Source organism: Bos taurus, chromosome 16 (genome assembly GCF_002263795.3).
Source record: "Bos taurus isolate L1 Dominette 01449 registration number 42190680 breed Hereford chromosome 16, ARS-UCD2.0, whole genome shotgun sequence".
NCBI classification, from domain to species: domain Eukaryota; kingdom Metazoa; phylum Chordata; class Mammalia; order Artiodactyla; family Bovidae; genus Bos; species Bos taurus.
Genome location: NC_037343.1, coordinates 44,119,895 through 44,137,223, shown reverse-complemented (window position 1 = coordinate 44,137,223; position 17,329 = coordinate 44,119,895). Strand labels below are relative to the sequence as shown.

Sequence of the window (17,329 nt, the reverse complement as noted above, 5' to 3'; positions counted from 1 at the left end):
GTGCCTCCATCTGGCTTCTTCCTCCCTCTGCCCCGATTGCCATCCTGGATCAGCCCATTAAATGGTTATTGGACCAATTTCCCTTTTTTCCATTTCCTCTTTCCTCCTTTTGTATCTTCAAATGTGATAAGCGGACCAGATTCACCCCAGTTCCAAGTTGCTTTCCCAAGAAACTTCTCCAGACGTGTCTGTCCTGGCCCTCTGGCCCCAGAGAGCACAGAGGCATGGCAGACCCACCACCACTGCCGGAACCGGCACATTGTCGGGGGAGCGGCACGGGGATGAGATGGGGGCAGACAAAACCATGGCTGACTTTGAGCGGCCTCAGCTTCAGCATCACCTGGGAGCTTCCAGTGGAGACCTCTCTGTCACCATTAGTGAGCTTGACATGGTGAGAGGCGGCCACAGAGCTGGGTCGTGGACACCCCAAGGCAGCTGTTCTCTGGGAGAGTACTGATTTTGCAGTGGAGGATGGGTGTCAGGATTCGCATGGCTGCATTCCACCCCTGGGGAGGAGATGCCTCCTCAAGAAGCCCTCCCTGCCTCCCTCCCTCTCTCCCTCCCTCCCTCCTTCTCCTCAGACCATTAAACTACACATACATGGCCACTGTGGCTCTTTATTAAGTGCTGAGCTTTTTTAAGTGTTGGCATTCCCATTTAATCCCTAAAGCAAATCAGTAGGGTTGAACAGTCATCATCCCCATGTCAACAGATGAGGAACTTGAGGCTCAGAGAGGTTGGAGCACTTGTCCAAGGTTGCCCAGCTTGTGGAGCTGAAATTTAAACCCAGGCAGCCCGACTTCAGATTGCAGCCTTCTCCATCTTTGTCTGTTGTAGTCTTCTCCCTTTTTCCTTGATCCACCCTGTTTTAGTTCCAAGAAGTCTTCAGTAGAAGCCTCAGAGCTACCCAGATGAGGATGCCAAGGGGCTGTGCTGGGCCCGGCCTTTGGGGTCATTACGGCCCGCCTTCATTGGGGTCATTACGGCCCGCCTTCATTGGGGTCCTCACAGCCCACCTACACTGGGGTCGTCACGGCCCACCTTCATTGGGGTCATTATGGCTAACCTACCTTTTGCATGTTCAAGAATGGGATTTTCCCCCCAATATATCCAGTATCACCAACTCAGTGGACCTGAATTTGGACAAGCTCCAGGAGATAGTGGAGGACAGGGAGCCTGGCATACTGCAGTCCATGCTACAAAGAGTCAGACACAACTTAGTGACTGAATTTCAACAATGTATCTAATATTGATAGCGTTTTTTAATTTATTTTAAAATATCTTTATTTATTTGGCTGCACTAGGTCTTAGTTGTGGCATGCAGGATCTTTAGATGAGGTTGCAAACTCTCAGTTGCAGCGTGTGGGATCTAGTTCCCTGACCAGGGATCAAACCCTGACCCCCTGCATTGGAAGCATGGAGTCAGCCACCGGATCACTGGGAAATCCCTGATACAGTTTAGACATACCTACCAAACTCACAAGAGACTGATGTATAAACCTGAGGCAGGCCACTCAGGTCGCATTAGTGTTTGCCTCCGAGAGGAGCAAATGGGAGACACCGAACCAGAGCTCAGGGAAACTGACAAGTGGCCCTCATGATTCGTGCCTCAAGTTTTGTAGCCTGATATCCCTGTTAGGCCAGGAGTAGACTGAACAAGAGCTGGAGTCATGGGCCTTGGATTAGACCACTGGGTCACTGGGCTCTGCATCTGTGTCTTCACTCACCACCACCTTTAAAGCTTAAGCAGCCTTTTGCTTAGACAAGGTATGATATGATGTCTCCTAGGGGGTTATGGGCTTCCCAGGTGGCGCTAGTGATAAAAAGTGAAGTGAAAGTCGCTCAGTTGTGTCCAACTCTTTGCGACCCCATGGACTATTCAGTCCATGGAATTCTCCAGGCCAGAATACTGAAGTAGGTAGCCATTCTCTTCTCCAGGGGATCTTCCCAACCCAGAGATTGAACCCAGGTCTCCCGCATTGCAGGCAGATTCTTCACCAGCTGGGCCACCAGGGGAACTCTAGTGGTAAAGAATCCTCCTGCTAACATAGGAGACATAAGAGATGCAGTTTCAGTCCCTGAGTCAGGCAGATCCCCTGGAGGAGGGCATGACAACCCACTCCAGTGTTCTTTTTTTTTAATTTATTAATTTATTTTAATTGGAGACTAATTACTTTACAATATAGTGGTGGTTTTTGCCATACATTGACATGAATCAGCCATGGGTGTACATGTGTCCCCCATCCCGAACCCCCCCTCTCACCTACCTCCCCATCCCATCCCTCAGGGTTGTCCCAGTGTACCGGCTTTGAGTGCCCTGTTTCATGCATTGAACTTGGATTGGTGATCATTTCACATATGGTAATATACATGTTTCAGTGCTATTCTCTCAAATCATCCCACCCTTGCCTTCTTCCACAGAGTCCAAAAGTTTGTTCTTTATAGCTGTGTCTCTTTTGCTGTCTCGCATATAGGGTCATCATTACTATCTTTCTAAATTCCATATATATGTGTTAATATACCATATTCGTGTTTTTCTTTCTGACTTACTTCACTCTGTATAATAGGCTCCAGTTTCATCCACCTCATTAGAACTGATTCAAATGTATTCTTTTTAATGGCTGAGTAATACTCCATTGTGTATATGTACCACAGCTTTCTTATCCATTCATCTGCTGATGGACATCTAGGTTGCTTCCATGTCCTGGCTATTATAAACAGTGCTGCGATGAACATTGGGGTACATGTGTCTCTTTCAATTCTGGTTTCTTCGATGTGTACTCCCAGCAATGGGATTGCTGGGTCGTATGGCAGTTCTAGTACCAGTATTTTAAGGAATCTCCACACTGTTCTCCATAGTGGCTGTACTAGTTTGCATTCCCACCAACATTGTAAGAGGGTTCTCTTTTCTCCACACCCTCTCCAGCATTTATTGCTTGTAGACTTTTGGATAGCAGCAATTCTGACTGGTGTGAAATGGTACCTCATTGTGGTTTTGATTTACTTTTCTCTGATAATGAGTGATGTTGAGCATCTTTTCATGTGTTTGTTACCCATCTATGTCTTCTCTGGAGAAATGTCTGTTTAGTTCTTTGGCCCATTTTTTGATTGGATCATTTATTTTTCTGGTATTAAGCTACACGAGCTGCTTGTATATTTTTGAGATTAATTCTTTGTCAGTTGCTTGATTCACTATTATTTTCTCCCATTCTGAAGGCTGTCTTTTCACCTTGCTCATAGTTTCCTTCATTGTGCAAAAGCTTTTAAGTTTAATTAGGTCCCATTTGTTTATTTTTGCTTTTATTTCCATTACTCTGGGAGTTGGGTCATAGAGGATCTTGCTGTGATTTATGTCAGAGCCACTCCAGTATTCTTGCCTGGAGAATCCCATGGACAGAGGAGCCTGGTGGGCTACGGTTCATAGGGTCACAAAGAGTCGGACACAACTGAAGTGACTTAGTGTGCATGCACTCACGTGGGGTTATATCTAGTTCAGGTTACACTCTGGATCCTACCACTTCCACCACTCCCCCATCCAAGCTGCGTCCTTGCATTGAGTTCCTAGCTGGTCTCTGGCTACCAACAGCCTCTTCTCAAAACAGCAGCCAAGAGAGACTTGGTTAGAAGGGAAGTCAGATTGTGTTCTCTGCATGCACAAAGCCCTCTGCTTGTTTCTCATGACACTGAAGACAAAATCTGAAGTTCTTCCTTGTGACCCTCAAGACCTGGTGTGCCTGCCCTCTGCACACCTTGCACCACCTCCCTCCACAGCCTCTTCCTCCTCCTGTTCTGGCCACACCACATCTCTGTTGTTCCCCTGACCTGCCACACATGCTCAGACCTCAGGGCCTGTGCACATCCTGTTCCTTCTGCCCAGGACACCCTTCCCTTTGAATACTCACATGCTTTTCTCCTTTGCTTCCTCCAGGTCTCTGTCCATGTATCACTGTGTCAGAGAAGTCTTTCCTCACCACCTTCCCCCATCCCTTTCTCTGTCCTTGCTACTCTGCTTCATTTTTCTTTGATACTTATTACCTGGCCCCATGCTAGATATGAATTGGGGCAAACTCCAGGAGATGGTGAGGGACAGGGAGGCATGGTGAGCTGCTGTCCATGGGGTTACAGAGAGTTGGACACGACTTGGTGACTGAACAACTACAACAGTGTTCATTCATTCAGTCAAGGCTTGTTTGTTTAGCACCTGCTTTGTTTCAGACAATGTTCTAGGCATGGGGCCTCCCATCTTGAACACAATAGATAAAAACCTGTGTCCCGAAGCTCACATTGACTGTTCAGAAGATTGTTACAATGGCTATGTCTCCCTCATCAGACTGTAAGCTCCTTGAGGGCAATGATTTCTACTTCTATAGTATGTATGTTGTTCAGTTGCTAAGTCATGTCTAACTCTTTTGCAACCCCCTAGACTATAGCCCACCAGGCTCCTCTGTCCATGGGATTTCTAGGCAAGAATATTGGAGTGGGTTGCCATTTCCTTCTCCAGGGGCTCTTTCCAATCCAGGGATTGAACCTGTGTATCCTGCATTGGCAGGGGGATTCTTTACCACTGAGCCATCAGGGAAGCCCTATAGTATGTATATGTATAATGTATATAGTAGGTGTCTAACAAATATTTTGGTAATGAATTCCAGCCCTAAAGCACCTAATTTGGACTTGGCTTTCCCAAATGCTCATTAGCTGAACATTTGCAGGCCACCCCTCAGTTTGGATCACTTCTGCAGTTGTCTGTCTTATAGGTTTCGTCAAGTTTTTCCAGCTTCCACCTGGGGAAGATGCTTTCTGGCAGAGTAGGTGGAACATTCTCTAGCTTTCCCAGGCGCCAGTTCCCAGTTTTGAATCATCCACTTTATTGAATTCCTTGGACTAAGGAACAAAGAAAGGGTCTCAGGAAGCTCACGCTTCCCTATGGGGGATTAGCAGGTGCTTGTGGGATGGGTGAGAAAGCAACTCAGGTATTTATGAGCACCTACTATACTTTGGCCACCTCATGCGAAGGGTTGACTCATTGGAAAAGACTCTGATGCTGGGAGGGATTGGGGGCAAGAGGAGAAGGGGACGACAGAGGATGAGATGGCTGGATGGCATCACTGACTCGATGGACGTGAGTCTGGGTGAACTCCGGGAGTTGGTGATGGACAGGGAGGCCTGGCATGCTGCGATTCACGGGGTTGCAAAGAGTCGGACACGACTGAGCGACTGATCTGATGTGATTTGATCTGACTGTATACATATATGGCTTCTCTGGTGGCTCAGTGATAAAGAATCTGCCTGCCAATGCCAGAGACATGGGTTCGATCCCTGGTCTGGGAAGATGCTCTGGAGAAGAAAATGGGAACCCACTCTAGTATTCTTGCCTGGAGAACCCCATGGACAGAGGAGCATGGCTGGCTATAGTCCATGCGGTCGCAAAGCGTCAGACAGGACTTAGTGACTGAATCAATCAAGTATATACGCATATAAGGCCTAGAGCATGGCCCTTTGGGGCCCATTTTTCCGTGTTTACCAGGAGTGAATCTGGCCAAAAGGGGTTTGTGGGAGAAGGTAGCACCTGGCATGAGAAACTGAGGTCTCTCCAAGTCTGTGAGCTATGATCAGGAACACAGACACACGGGAACACAGAAACTCCACCCATGAGAGCAGGTTTGCATGTGGCAGCAGGTCCAGTCACACTGTGCATTAGCCTGGGGCCTGTCTGGCCTGGACCAGCGCCCTGCGCTGTGGCATCATCATGGCTGGCAGGTGGGCACCAATGTCATCGATGGGGAGTGAGCAGGCGCTGAGTGGCCTTGTAACACAGTAGCCTTTGCCAGTTTGTAGTGGCCTCGGGGCGTTGAGCTGCTCCGGAAACAAGCCAGAACCTGGAACTCCGGGTGTTGTCTCTCCTCAACCTGCCTCCTTCCCAGAGTGGAGGATGTATGGATGCAGGGTCCGCGTGACCTCGGTTCTCGTACATCCTCCTCCTCCAGCCAGGGGCACATGTGTGTGTGTGTCGATTTGTCTCCTTCCCGCACCACATCACAGATGCAGGCACCAGAATGCAGGCACGCATTCTGGATTCCCCCAGAAAAATTCTGTCCACAGGTGCTGTCTCAAAGCAGTGGGGCTGCCAAACCACAGCTCTGAGCTCTTTCTTTCCTAGGAAAGGAAGGGGGTAGGGTGGGAAGTGGAGAACTCAGCTCTAGAAGGCTCTTTGCTGCTCACTATGAGGCTCTTTAGCCCTGTCTCCCTGTGTAACCCTGGCTGAGGGGCCTGGTTCTGCCCACCGGGTCTCCACAAGCTCTGGGTTCATCTCTGCTCTGCGGCCCTTCCCACACCTACCTCCTGCCATGAGGATTTTGGAGAAGTGCACAGTTTTCATACATTTGTGTTTTTTCCTTTGTTGTGACATTCACATAACAGTAACCGTTTTCAAGAGGACAGTTCCACGGCATCCAGTACCTTCACGATGCTGTGCAGCCACCACCTCTGTCCAGTTGTAAAATGTTTCACCCACCCCCCACCCCCCATAAAAGAGACCCTGACCCCTTAGCCTTCACTCCCCATTCCCCACCCCCGGCCCCTGGCAACCACCAGGCTGCTTTCTGTCTCTATGGGTTTGCTGATTCCGGCTATCCCATAGACGTGGGAGCACCGCTGTGTGACCTTTTCGATCTGCCTTCTTTCCCAGCATGAAGGATTTGAGGTCCACCCACGCTATGGCAGGTGTCATATGGCAGTCCGTTTTTCCTGTGTATGGCTGAGTGATAGTCCATTATATATGTTTTCCGTTTGTTTGTGCCATCATGCACTGATGGACATTAGGATTCATCCATTTACGGTTTTGCAACAACCATAGGACAACAGTAAGGAACTCTGAAAGAAAGGGAAGCTCATAAACTCATCACTCTAAACATAGAAACAATTTTTGCTGCTTATTTTCATCTCTTTTCACACATGTGCCTGTATACTTCTTTCTAGACTTTACTAGTAGGGCAGATACAGTTGTGTCCTTCCTTCCACTTTAGATTGTTGTTCATTCACTAAGTCATGTCCAACTCTCTGTGACCTCATGGACTGCAGCACGCCAGGCTTCCCTGTCCTTCTCTCTGAGTTTGCTCAAACTCTTGTCCATTGAGTCAGTGGGTGATACCATCCAACCATCTCATCCTCTGTCACCTCCTTCTTCTCTTGCCCTCAATCTTCCCAGCATCAGGGTCTTTTCCAATGAGTCGGGTCTTTGCATCAGGTGGCCAAATTATTGGAGCTTCAACTTCAGCATCAGTCCTTCCAATGAATACTCAGGGTTGATTTCCTTTAAGATTGACTGGCTTGATCTCCTTGCTGTCCAAGGGACTCTCAAGAGCCTTCTCCAACACCACAGTTCAAAAGCATCAATTCTTGGACGCTCAGCCTTCTTTATGGTCCCACTCTCGCATCCATACATGACTACTGGAAAACCCATAGCTTTGACTACATGGACCTTTGCTGGCAAAGTGATGCCTATGCTTTTTAATACAGTGTCTAGGTTGGTCACGGCTTTTGTCCCAGGGAGCAAGTATCATTTAGTTTCGTGGCTGCAGTCACTTAAGATAGCAGACCTTTTCCCTTGCCCCTCGTACAGTGATCCTTTCAGCTAGCATCTTGGACAGCTGTGTCCATCTCCATAGATTTGCCAGCTGGGGAGACCCCTTCCTGCCTCCTCGCCTCATCCCTCATGTGACCAGCTGGCACCATGGGAATCTGGTGCCCGGACCCTCGTGCTTGCCTGGAAGTTCAGGATGAATGCATTTGCCACCTGTGAGCCTGCTGTGGTCTCCCTTGTGGAGTTATCAGTGCAGGTGTTCAGGTCTTTCCAGGCTGACAAGATTGGAGGAGGAAGGCCAATAGCCTACAAGAGGAAGTTTCTGCAGGCCATTGTATCTTTAAAGGATATTTAAGTCCCTTTTTTTCACCAACTGGCCTGTGAGGCCCAGGGATTTGCCTCTTCCTTGGCATCCTGTTGTGAAATCCTCTGTGAAATCTCATCCAGGGAACCATGATTAGGTTGCAGTAGGAGACGCACTGCCCCATTCCTTTTAGAATCTTGCCCAAGTTCATTGGCTGTGGTCCATTCAAGGTCCAGTGGACAAACCTTCAGCCCAGTGAGTGCAGAAACTTGTGAGTGCCTTCAGACCCCACAGTTCCAACAGCAGGAAGCCTGATGGTAGGTTACTTTCACATTGGATTTTCTTCTTCTAAAAATAGACAGTGGGGTGGGAGGTTCTGAGGTCCAAGATTTTGAGGGGAATGAGAGGAAAGGTGGCCGTGAACTAAATGGGAAGGCACACAAGAATTCCCTGGCAGTCCAGTAAGTAGGACTCCTTCCAATGCTTCCTTTGCAGGGGGCATGAGTTTGATCCTTGGTTAGGGAACTAAGATCCCACAGTCATGTGACACAGCTAAAAAAAGAAAAGTTACCAAAATTGTGATAATGGAATATTACATAGCTACTAAAGCATAAAGTTGATGTAGGCTGGAGCTAATATATTATGACTTAGAAAAAGCAACTTGGGTGTAGTGTGTGTGGTGTGATCCTTTGCTGTGAGTGGACAGTCCCTGCATCTGTGCTAGAGTAGGAGGGTGATATTTTATTTCTCTGTGAGCATGGATTTCTTATGAGAATGGACCTGCCTGGTAGCTCAACTAGTAAAGAATCTGCCTGAGATGCAGGACACCCTGGTTCAGTTCCTGGGACAGGAAGATGCCCTGGAAAAGGGATAGGCTACCCACTCCAGAATTCTTGGGCTTCCCTGGTGGCTCAGATGGTAAAGAATCTGCCTCCAGTGTGGGAGACCTGGTTTCGATCCTTGGGTTGGGAAGACCTCCTGGAGAAGGAACGACTACCCACTCCAGTATTCTGGCCTGGAGAATTCCATGGACAGAGGAGCCTGGCAGGCTACAGTCCATGGGATTACAAAGAGTCCAACATGACTGAGCGACTTTCAAAAAAAAAGAGCATATATAACATTTGAAATATTTCAAATCAGGACAGAACAAGAAATTTTAAAAAATAGTAGTCATCAGTCCAAGCTTGTCAGTTCTCAATGTGGATTTGAGATTCCAAAATCTTGAGCTGTAATTCCTTTAAACTAGCAGTGTCCTAATCCCTGGAGGGCTCATTAGAATGCCAACCCCACCCCCAGCATGCGTGATTCAGATTAGTGTGGGGCCCAAGCATTTGCTGTCTCTAAGGATGACACTGATCTATTGATCAGGGACCCTGCTTTGAGAACCACTCCTTCGAACCTCTGGCTTCCCTGGTGGCTCAGAGTCAGCCTGCAATGAAGGAAATGTGAGTTCATTCCCTGGGTCAGGAAGATCCCCAGAGAAGGGAATGGCAACACAATCTAGTATTCTTGCCAGGAGAACTCCATGGACAGAAGAGCCTGGTGGGGTACAGTCCATGGGCTCACAAAAGAGTCGGACACAACTTAGCGACTAAAGAACAGCCTTGTTAAAGGGAGGTGGGAGAAGGCAGGGAGTGGCAGGTATTAAACACCTACCGTGTACCCCCAGTGCTATGTGAAGTGCTTCAGCTATGCCGAATGCCACTCTTCCCCCTCCTTTTACACCCTAGGTGGTTTGAGAGCATCACCTGAGCCTACAGGTGGGATAAACAAACACAGGCCCCTCTAGCTCTCTCAGCAGCCAACCCCTCGAATCTCTGGGAACTGATTCCTCTCACAGCCTCACATCTCTCCTTGGCCTCCCTCCTGCTTATTCCTCCTGGAGGGACATGGGGTGACCTATGGGGCCACTCTCAGAGGTTACCTTTCCCAGTTGGCACGTCCCATTGGAAGAGGCCAGAGTGTCACCTGCTCGCACTCAGGTCTCTAGGCCCTAAAGCCTGGACGTGGTCAGGCTTCGCTCTGGGGGTCCCCATGCAGGCGAGTGGAGTTGTCCCAGGCCTCCTCACAGGCCACACAGAGCTGGAGTGAACAGGTGAGCGTGTGTGCTGCAGGCGGCCAGTGCAGAGAAGACCCTTGTTTCCCTGGGGAGCCTTGTCCCAGCACTCATCCAGGGAAAGGCGAACCCCACTTCTCTTGAGGCTGGAGTGCACTCCCTGGGACCAACAGTCCACCGAGGTTTCTGGGCTTCTGCCACCATCCAGGGTGGGGCGAGGAGGGACCTGCATCCCTGAGCCTTCCCCCTTGGGCACCCATGGGCTCTCCCCTGGGAAGTGGCTGTGACACTGTCCTCCATGCTCCCTTCCTGCCCTCTTCCCACAGACACCCCTCCCCCGTCCAGTTCCTGCATGGCCCGGGTAGACCCAGTGTGATGGACCTCCCAGCCTGAGTGACGTGGGGAGTCCACTAGCCTTCCTCCTCACTGGGCATCTGCTGCTGTCTCAGAAAGCTTTCTGGAAGATCACCGTGTGTCATTGTCACTCAGCTCCCTCCCAGGAGCAGAGCTGCTCATGTGAACGGAGCCGTTGTCATCATAACCTCAACTCGGCTGCAGCCGTGACTTTTTTTTTTTCATGATTTTTAGTCTCTGAATGAATGTGAATGCTGTTTCCCAGAGGCCAGGCTCAACTGATTCGAGCCCTTTCTGAAAGTGCCATGAGTAATCTGGGTCCTTCCGTAGGTGTTTACGGCAGGTGCATCTTTTGGTCTTTTGAGGTCAGAGGCTAGAGCTCCAGCCCGTGTGGGATTTTTCTCTCCAGAACCACTCATCAGAACTTTCCAGAAAGGTCCAATCCTTTTTGTTGATTCTGGGGGCAGATGCTGACTTTTCTAGCCCTGCTTGAGCAAGAAGACAGCTTTCATGTATCTTCCTGGGTGTCTCTCCTCAAGGCTATAGGTGCACAGAGTAGAGGTGGTAATGGCCACATAACATGGCTTTTGTCCTGTGGTTGGTGGCATGTTGGCCCAGGCTCTGTGGTCAGGCTTGCACGGAGCACACCCTCCCTGGGTGCTCCCACCACCAAAGCGTGAGCCCCTACTCACGAAGCACAAATCCCCAGTTTTGTGCTCTCTGCCACGCAGCCCAGCTGCAGAAGCTGTGTCTTGATCTAATAGCCCATTGCTCAGGCCTGCTTCTCTTGCAAAATCCTCGGCTGCAGCCAGCGCTGTGTGAGGCGGGGAGGCGGAGGGAGGGAGCTTATTTGATCTGCAGGTGAAAGGAGGCTTTATAAATAGGTCACCTTGTTCCACATCCTGAATTTTATTCTTTCCCCATCACGTGTTGAAACAATGGTTTTACTGTTCTGGGGGCAGTCGGACGCACTGAGGGGGAACTGAGCTGAAAGCTGGGTTGGGTGTTCGCTTGCCAGGCCACAGCGACCGCCTCTGTGTATCCCCTGCCTCCCCAGGCCGTCCCATCCATTTGTCACCTATCACCTTGGACGTGTCTCCAACAGAGGGTATTGCTCGCTCAACAAACATTTTTTGTCTTTAACAACAAAACAAAAGGGTAATTTTTAGCATTTCCAATTGATCCGAAAGTGCTGTTTTGGAAGGCGGAACTGCGGAGCTGCTGATTTAATTGAAGGGACAGTGTTGCATTCCCAGCAGGTGCTGAGGGCGCTGTCCCAGCTGAGTCAAGGTTGGTGGTCTTGCCCCTCTCCAGCCTCTGCCCCCTAGAGGTCCTCCTTCCTCATCCTGGCCTTGGCAGAACACAGAGCCCCGTATAGCCACCATGGCTGGGTTTCCCATCTGAGGATGGCGCAGGTCTTTTCTTGTTCGGAGCCCACGGAAACAGATTATTGTTTTTCAGTCCCTCAGTCATGTCTGACTCTTTGCAACCCCATGGACTGCAGCATGCCAGGCTTCCCTGTCCTTCAGTATCTCCCGGAGTTTGTTCAAACTCATGTCTGTTGAGTCAGTGATGCCTTCCGACTGTCTCATTCTCTGTTGCCCCTTCTCCTCCCGCCTTCAATCTTTCCCAGCTTCAAGGTCTTTTCCAGTGAGTCAGCTCTTCACACCAGGTGGTCAAAGTATTGAAGCTTCAGCTTCAGCATCAGTCCTTCCAATGAATATTCAGAGTTGATTTCCTTTAGGATTAACAAATAGCTACCCCATTTTTGCTGGGAAAAAATAAAATTTGAGATGTAAAAGCAGTGCAATTAGAAGTCTTGGGAAAACTTATTGTAGAAATACTGTCCTCTTTTGGGGGGATGGCTCCAGAGCTGTAACTGGGAATTCTTGTCCTGTATTTTAAATGCCCTGCTGTCTCCTTCATGTATATCTTCCTGTGTAAATTAAGTATTTATCCTCTGTTTGCTTTATAAGAAGTGACACATGTGGAAGGACTTTAGGAGTTGCTTTGAGAACAATTTGCTGTTGTGAATGTAGTGTGTTAAATCAGTGTATGTCCACCTTTTTATTCTGTTTTGTGTGCTTAAACATCCTTTTCATTGCAAAACAGAATACATGCATTAAATTTTTTTTCAATTCAAAGAGTCCTTAAAGTTAATGCATCCCACCCCCCACTCTCCAGTATTAACTGTTGTGACAGTTTTGGTGTTTATTCTTCTAGACCTTTCTCTATGCCTATTAAAAATTCTGTTCTTACAAACGCCAGTTCGTGCTCTGCATGTTGTTCTCCAATTTGTTTTTTAAAATATAACAGTGTCATGTTACATGTCACGTTAAGTCAGCACATCTGAGGGGCCACCTCCTTCTCTCCACAGCTGCTGGAGTTCATGGTGCAGTGGGCATCTTTGCCCACATGTCCGTGTGCAGGGCTGCAGGGTTTTACAGACAAGACCCCTGGAAGCGTGGTCAGTGGGTGATTGCAGCATGTTTTACACCTTACTGGAGACTGTCACGTGGCACCTATATGACGAGAAGCATGTCCCAGTGGAGTCTGTCTGTCTGGGATACATGCCCACACCTGTACACAAACAGCCTTTCCCCCACATCTTCCCCTGTTCCTTGTGCATCCCACAAGGCTCGCTGGTCCCTCCATCAGCGATAGAAGCTTGTCGGCATTACTTTCCTCTTGCATAGTGAAAACCGTGGGTGTATGTGTTCTCAACCATGTGTGCCCAGGAGACAGATATCAGTGTGCCCTTCCCTCCCGCTTCAGAGAGGATTGCTGCCTTAGATCAGCAAAGGCTGAGTACCCTTCCTCCGGCCCAGGTCTTGGACTCCCAGACAGTGGGCTTCAGAGGTGCTTCTGACTCCTCCCCACTCACTGGGGGTCACTGTCCAGCTCTGGGCTTCCTTCCCGGCACGTCCTCCAATTCTAGATCTGGTTCCCCTGCCCTCTGAGAGCAGAGAGCCCACTGGAGGAGCCCAAGAAGCTGGAGGGAAGGTGCTGTGTGAGGCTTTGGTCTTCCTCTCGGTGGAGAGCTGTGGCCCCCAGCAAATCCTCTCTGAAGCCAGGCTTTGGGATAGGAGTGCTGTTCCCCAGACCCTAAGCCAAGAGCACGTAATTGGCTGCTGGTGGTGACAGTGGGAGGGGTTCATCCACTTAGCGCTGGGGGTCCACCTGGAATTCCATTGTGAATGGGCAGCTCTGGTGGGTTCTTAGAGTCCCGGGCCACCCCATCCCAGGAAAGACACTATGTGGAAGGCTCTTGCCCATTAGAGGGTCCGAGACACATCCCTTTTCACGGTGAACCATGAGCTGACTTTTGTCCCAGCATGATGGGTGTGGCATCCGGTGGGAGGGGTGTGTTCATGGTAGGTGGAAAACGTCCAAGCCAGTCAACCACAGGGCTTTGAAGACGTCCCTCCCCTCTGTTCCAGAGCTTCTTTTTTAATGTTTATTTTTAATTTTTTAAATATTTATTTATTTGGCTGTGTCAGGTCTTTGTTGCAGCACTTGGGATCTTTAGTTGTGGCATGTGGGATCTTAGTTCCCTGACCAGGGATCGAACCCCAGCTCCCTGCATAGGGAGTGTGGGGTCCTAGTCACTGGACCACCAGGGAAGTCCCTATCTCAGAAGTTTTTATCTCATTCCCTCTCCTGAAAGTAAATGCAGACTCCATGAGGCCTTGCCAGGCTTCTAGTGTGACGTGTGTGTGTGTGTGTGTGTGTGTGTGTGTGTGTGTATGCACCCGTGTTTGTGAGAGCTGTATCCCTCTGTGTCCCTCCTCGGGGGAAAGCGAGTCCATCTGCAGTACCAGTGTGAATCACAGTGTCCCTGTCCTGTGACTGTGACTGCCCACTACTCCTGCTTCCCTTCTCCTCCCACCCCCCCACTCCCACCCCAATACCCCCCAGGGTATGAGAGGAGATGGAACCCTCACAACCACTTGCTCTGCTCTGATCCTGGGGACGGGCTTTCCTCTTTGACACCCATCTTACAGAAGAGCAAACTGAGGCTCAGAAAAGCGTCGGATGAGTCTCAGGCAGAGGGCTGAAGATGAGAAGCCGCAGCAGGAGCAGGGCTGGCAGAGGAATGATGCAGAGTCTGGAGGCTAGGATGGGAAGGAGCCTGGGGGGAGCACCCTGGCAGGCCATAGTCCCAAAAAAGAGGGCTAGTGGGTCCCTGCGGCCCCCAAAAAAGAGGGCTAGTGGGTCCCTGCGGCCACATTTGAAAGTAGACAGGAGATGGAGAGCAGGCAGTTGGCTGATTCGGACAGACAGCTGACCAGCTGCTGAGAGGTTACACTGTCTTTTCTGACCCCTCATTCTGGGGCTGGACTGACCTTGCTGCCACACGATTCCTCCCAGCAAACATCTCGTGCTTTCCTGCTGCCCTGATCCGTGTGTGGGGTTGGCCGACTACCTCCTGGTCTGCTCTTGTAAATAAAGTTTTATTGGAACTCAGCCAGGCTTCTTTATTTATGTGATGTCTGTGGCTGCTCTCAGGCGACAAGGCAGAGCTGAGGAGTTGCACAGAGACTCTTGGGCCCACAAAACCTAAAGCATTTACCAGCTCCCCCTTGACAGAGAGTTTGCTGATCCTGGTCCAGCTGTGTTGTGGTTCAATCACTTAGTCATGTCCAACTCTTTGCGGCCCCATTGACTGCAGCACTCCAGGCTTCCCTGGTCTTTACCATCTCCCGGAGCTTGCTCAAACTCATGTCCATCGAGTCAGTGATACCATCCAACCATCTCATCCTCTGTCATCCCCTTCTCCTCCTGCCTTTAGTCTTTCCCAGCGTCAAGGTCTTTTCTAGTCATTCAGCTCTTTGCATCAGATGGCCAGAGTATTGGAGCTTCAGCTTTGACATCAGTCCTTCCAATGAATATTCAGGGTTGATTTCCTTTAGGACTGACTGGTTTGATCCAGCTACAGTGGGGGTTACGTGTGTGCACAGGCCCAGATGTACTAGCCCACGAGCTCTCTCTGTCCCTCTCTCCCCCTCTCCCCCCACCACCCTATCAGCCCTTCCCTCCTTCCATCTCTGACTTGACCTCAACCTCCTTGCTGTGGTCCTTCTCCATTCCCACTCATTTCTCCCCAAATATTTTAAATTAATGTGTTGGAAGGACTTTCCCACCACCACCCTTCCTTCCCACCTGCCCAGGTCTCCTCTCCCCCTACCCCATCCCTAGCCTCCCCCTCACTCTCTCCATCTGCTCTCATGGGTGGTGTGGGGTGGGATCTTTGACCCCGTGAGATTCAGGGAGAGAGGTTCTTCCTGCTCTGAGGCTTGAGCCAGCTGACAAGAGGGTGATAGCCTGGAGGGTGAGAGGAATGACCTACTCGCTGAGATAAGGGGGTCCAAGCACTCCCACATGGGCATTTGCCAAGAGCCTGCCTCCCAGGACCCCTGGCCGCCTTGAGGATGGGGCATCTCTGGAGATCTTGTCCCAGCTGATGAGAAGAAAACAGTTCCAGATCGGAAGCCAATCTCACTGCAGATCCCTCCTGTCCTCCTGGTCCTGTGGGTCCCTGGGTGCCCAGTGGGGAGGCCAGTGGTCCCAGGTTGCCAGATCTTCGGCAGCCAGTCCCTGCCCTCATCCCCTGGCAGACGCTTCATCTTGTACCTTGGAGGGAAAATGACACGCTAACTGCAGCCCCACACTGGGCTCCCTTGTGTTGTCCTTGTCCCAGGCACCATCGTGCTCCTGGGAACAAGTGACCCTGTGATGCTTCTCCAGCAGCCAGGCACCCATGGCCTCTTGCCCAGCTCCTCTGTGTCCTCATTTACTCCTGTTTATGTAGCCAGGAGTCTGCCTGCTGCCTTGTCTGGCCAGTCCTGGGAGAGCGTGAGAGCGTTCATGCTCAGTCATGTCCGACTCTTTGTGACCCCATTGACCGTAGCCCACCAGGCTCCTCCGTCCATGGGATTCTCCAGGCAAGAATACTGGAGTGGGTTTCCATGTCTTCCTCCAGGGGATCTTCCCTACCCATGGATTGAACCCATGTCTCTTGCATCTCCTGCACTGGCAGGTGGATTCTTTACCACTGAGTCACCTGGGAAGCCAGTCCTCGGAGCCTGTCCCCCAAACTAGGCAGCCAAGAGGCCCTCCCATGGGCCAGGGGAGTGGGAGGTAGTGGTTGTGATGGCAGGAAGCACCTTCTCTCTTGAGTGAGGCTCAGGAAATGGGGACTGGAGTGGCGGGGGTGACCAGAGTCCTATCTGTCCCACATTTCAGCCCCTCCTCCCAGTGCTGCCAACAGAGAGGACAGACAGTGGACTCTCCCCTCCGGCCTGTGGCTCTGATCTCCCTTAAAGGACACAGGGATGGTGTAGCCTGGGTGGAAATGAGTCGTCTTGGAGTAGGACTTCTTTCCCAGATGGGCTGTGGGGACTGGAGGAGCCAAACACTAGACACCAGTTGAAGAATGTGGGTGGGAGAGGATGGCTGTCTAAACGTGGGTCCAGAACCACTCAGGGGTGGTAGTGAGAGCCCTGTGCCCACCTGATTCTGGGCCAGCTGGGGGGGGGGGCGTTGATGTGCCCCCTGGAGCCACTGAGCCAGGAGTTTTATGCCCACCCTGGGGTTCCCTTCCCTAGTGTGAACTGGTGGTACATCCTCGGAGGTGGCTGTGCTGGAAGAGAGAGGAGGGACTGGGAATCAGCACCTCAAACGGTTTCTGCTGCCATGCAGGGATTCACCTGCCCTCCAAACAGCAGGTGCTGGGAGTAAGCCTCCCATTGCTTTGACCAGAGGAGACGCCCACTGCCCTGAGCTGACCTTGTGATCAGGCCAACTTGGCCTTCTGCCCTGAGAAACAGTGATGAATTCGCAAGCCTCAGGCTGGACACCTGACACAGTTGGGCGTAACACCTGCCCCCAAGGCCACCTCTCCACACAGACTTCCAGGTGCACGGCCCCCTCCTTTATGCTAACCTAGCTGCAGGGGCAGAGGGAATGTCACTCGGTGCAGAGGCTCCGGTCTGCCCGGAATCAGATGTGATGGGAGGGACATGCCTGTGTGATG

General features: G+C 50.6%; 1 protein-coding gene across 4 annotated transcripts in view; it reads left to right on the top strand.

The window, feature by feature from the left end:
• SPSB1 (splA/ryanodine receptor domain and SOCS box containing 1) overlaps window positions 1-17,329 on the top strand; it is a 134,739-nt gene that overhangs the window by 105,592 nt on the left and 11,818 nt on the right. The window contains exon 1 of one of the 4 annotated variants that reach the window (XM_059875263.1): window positions 3,688-17,211. The exons of the other annotated variants lie outside the window; for them this stretch is intronic. The gene's annotated coding sequence lies outside the window, so the exon portion shown is untranslated. Of the gene's footprint in view, window positions 1-3,687; window positions 17,212-17,329 lie in introns of those variants that run through there. 4 annotated transcript variants of the gene reach the window in all.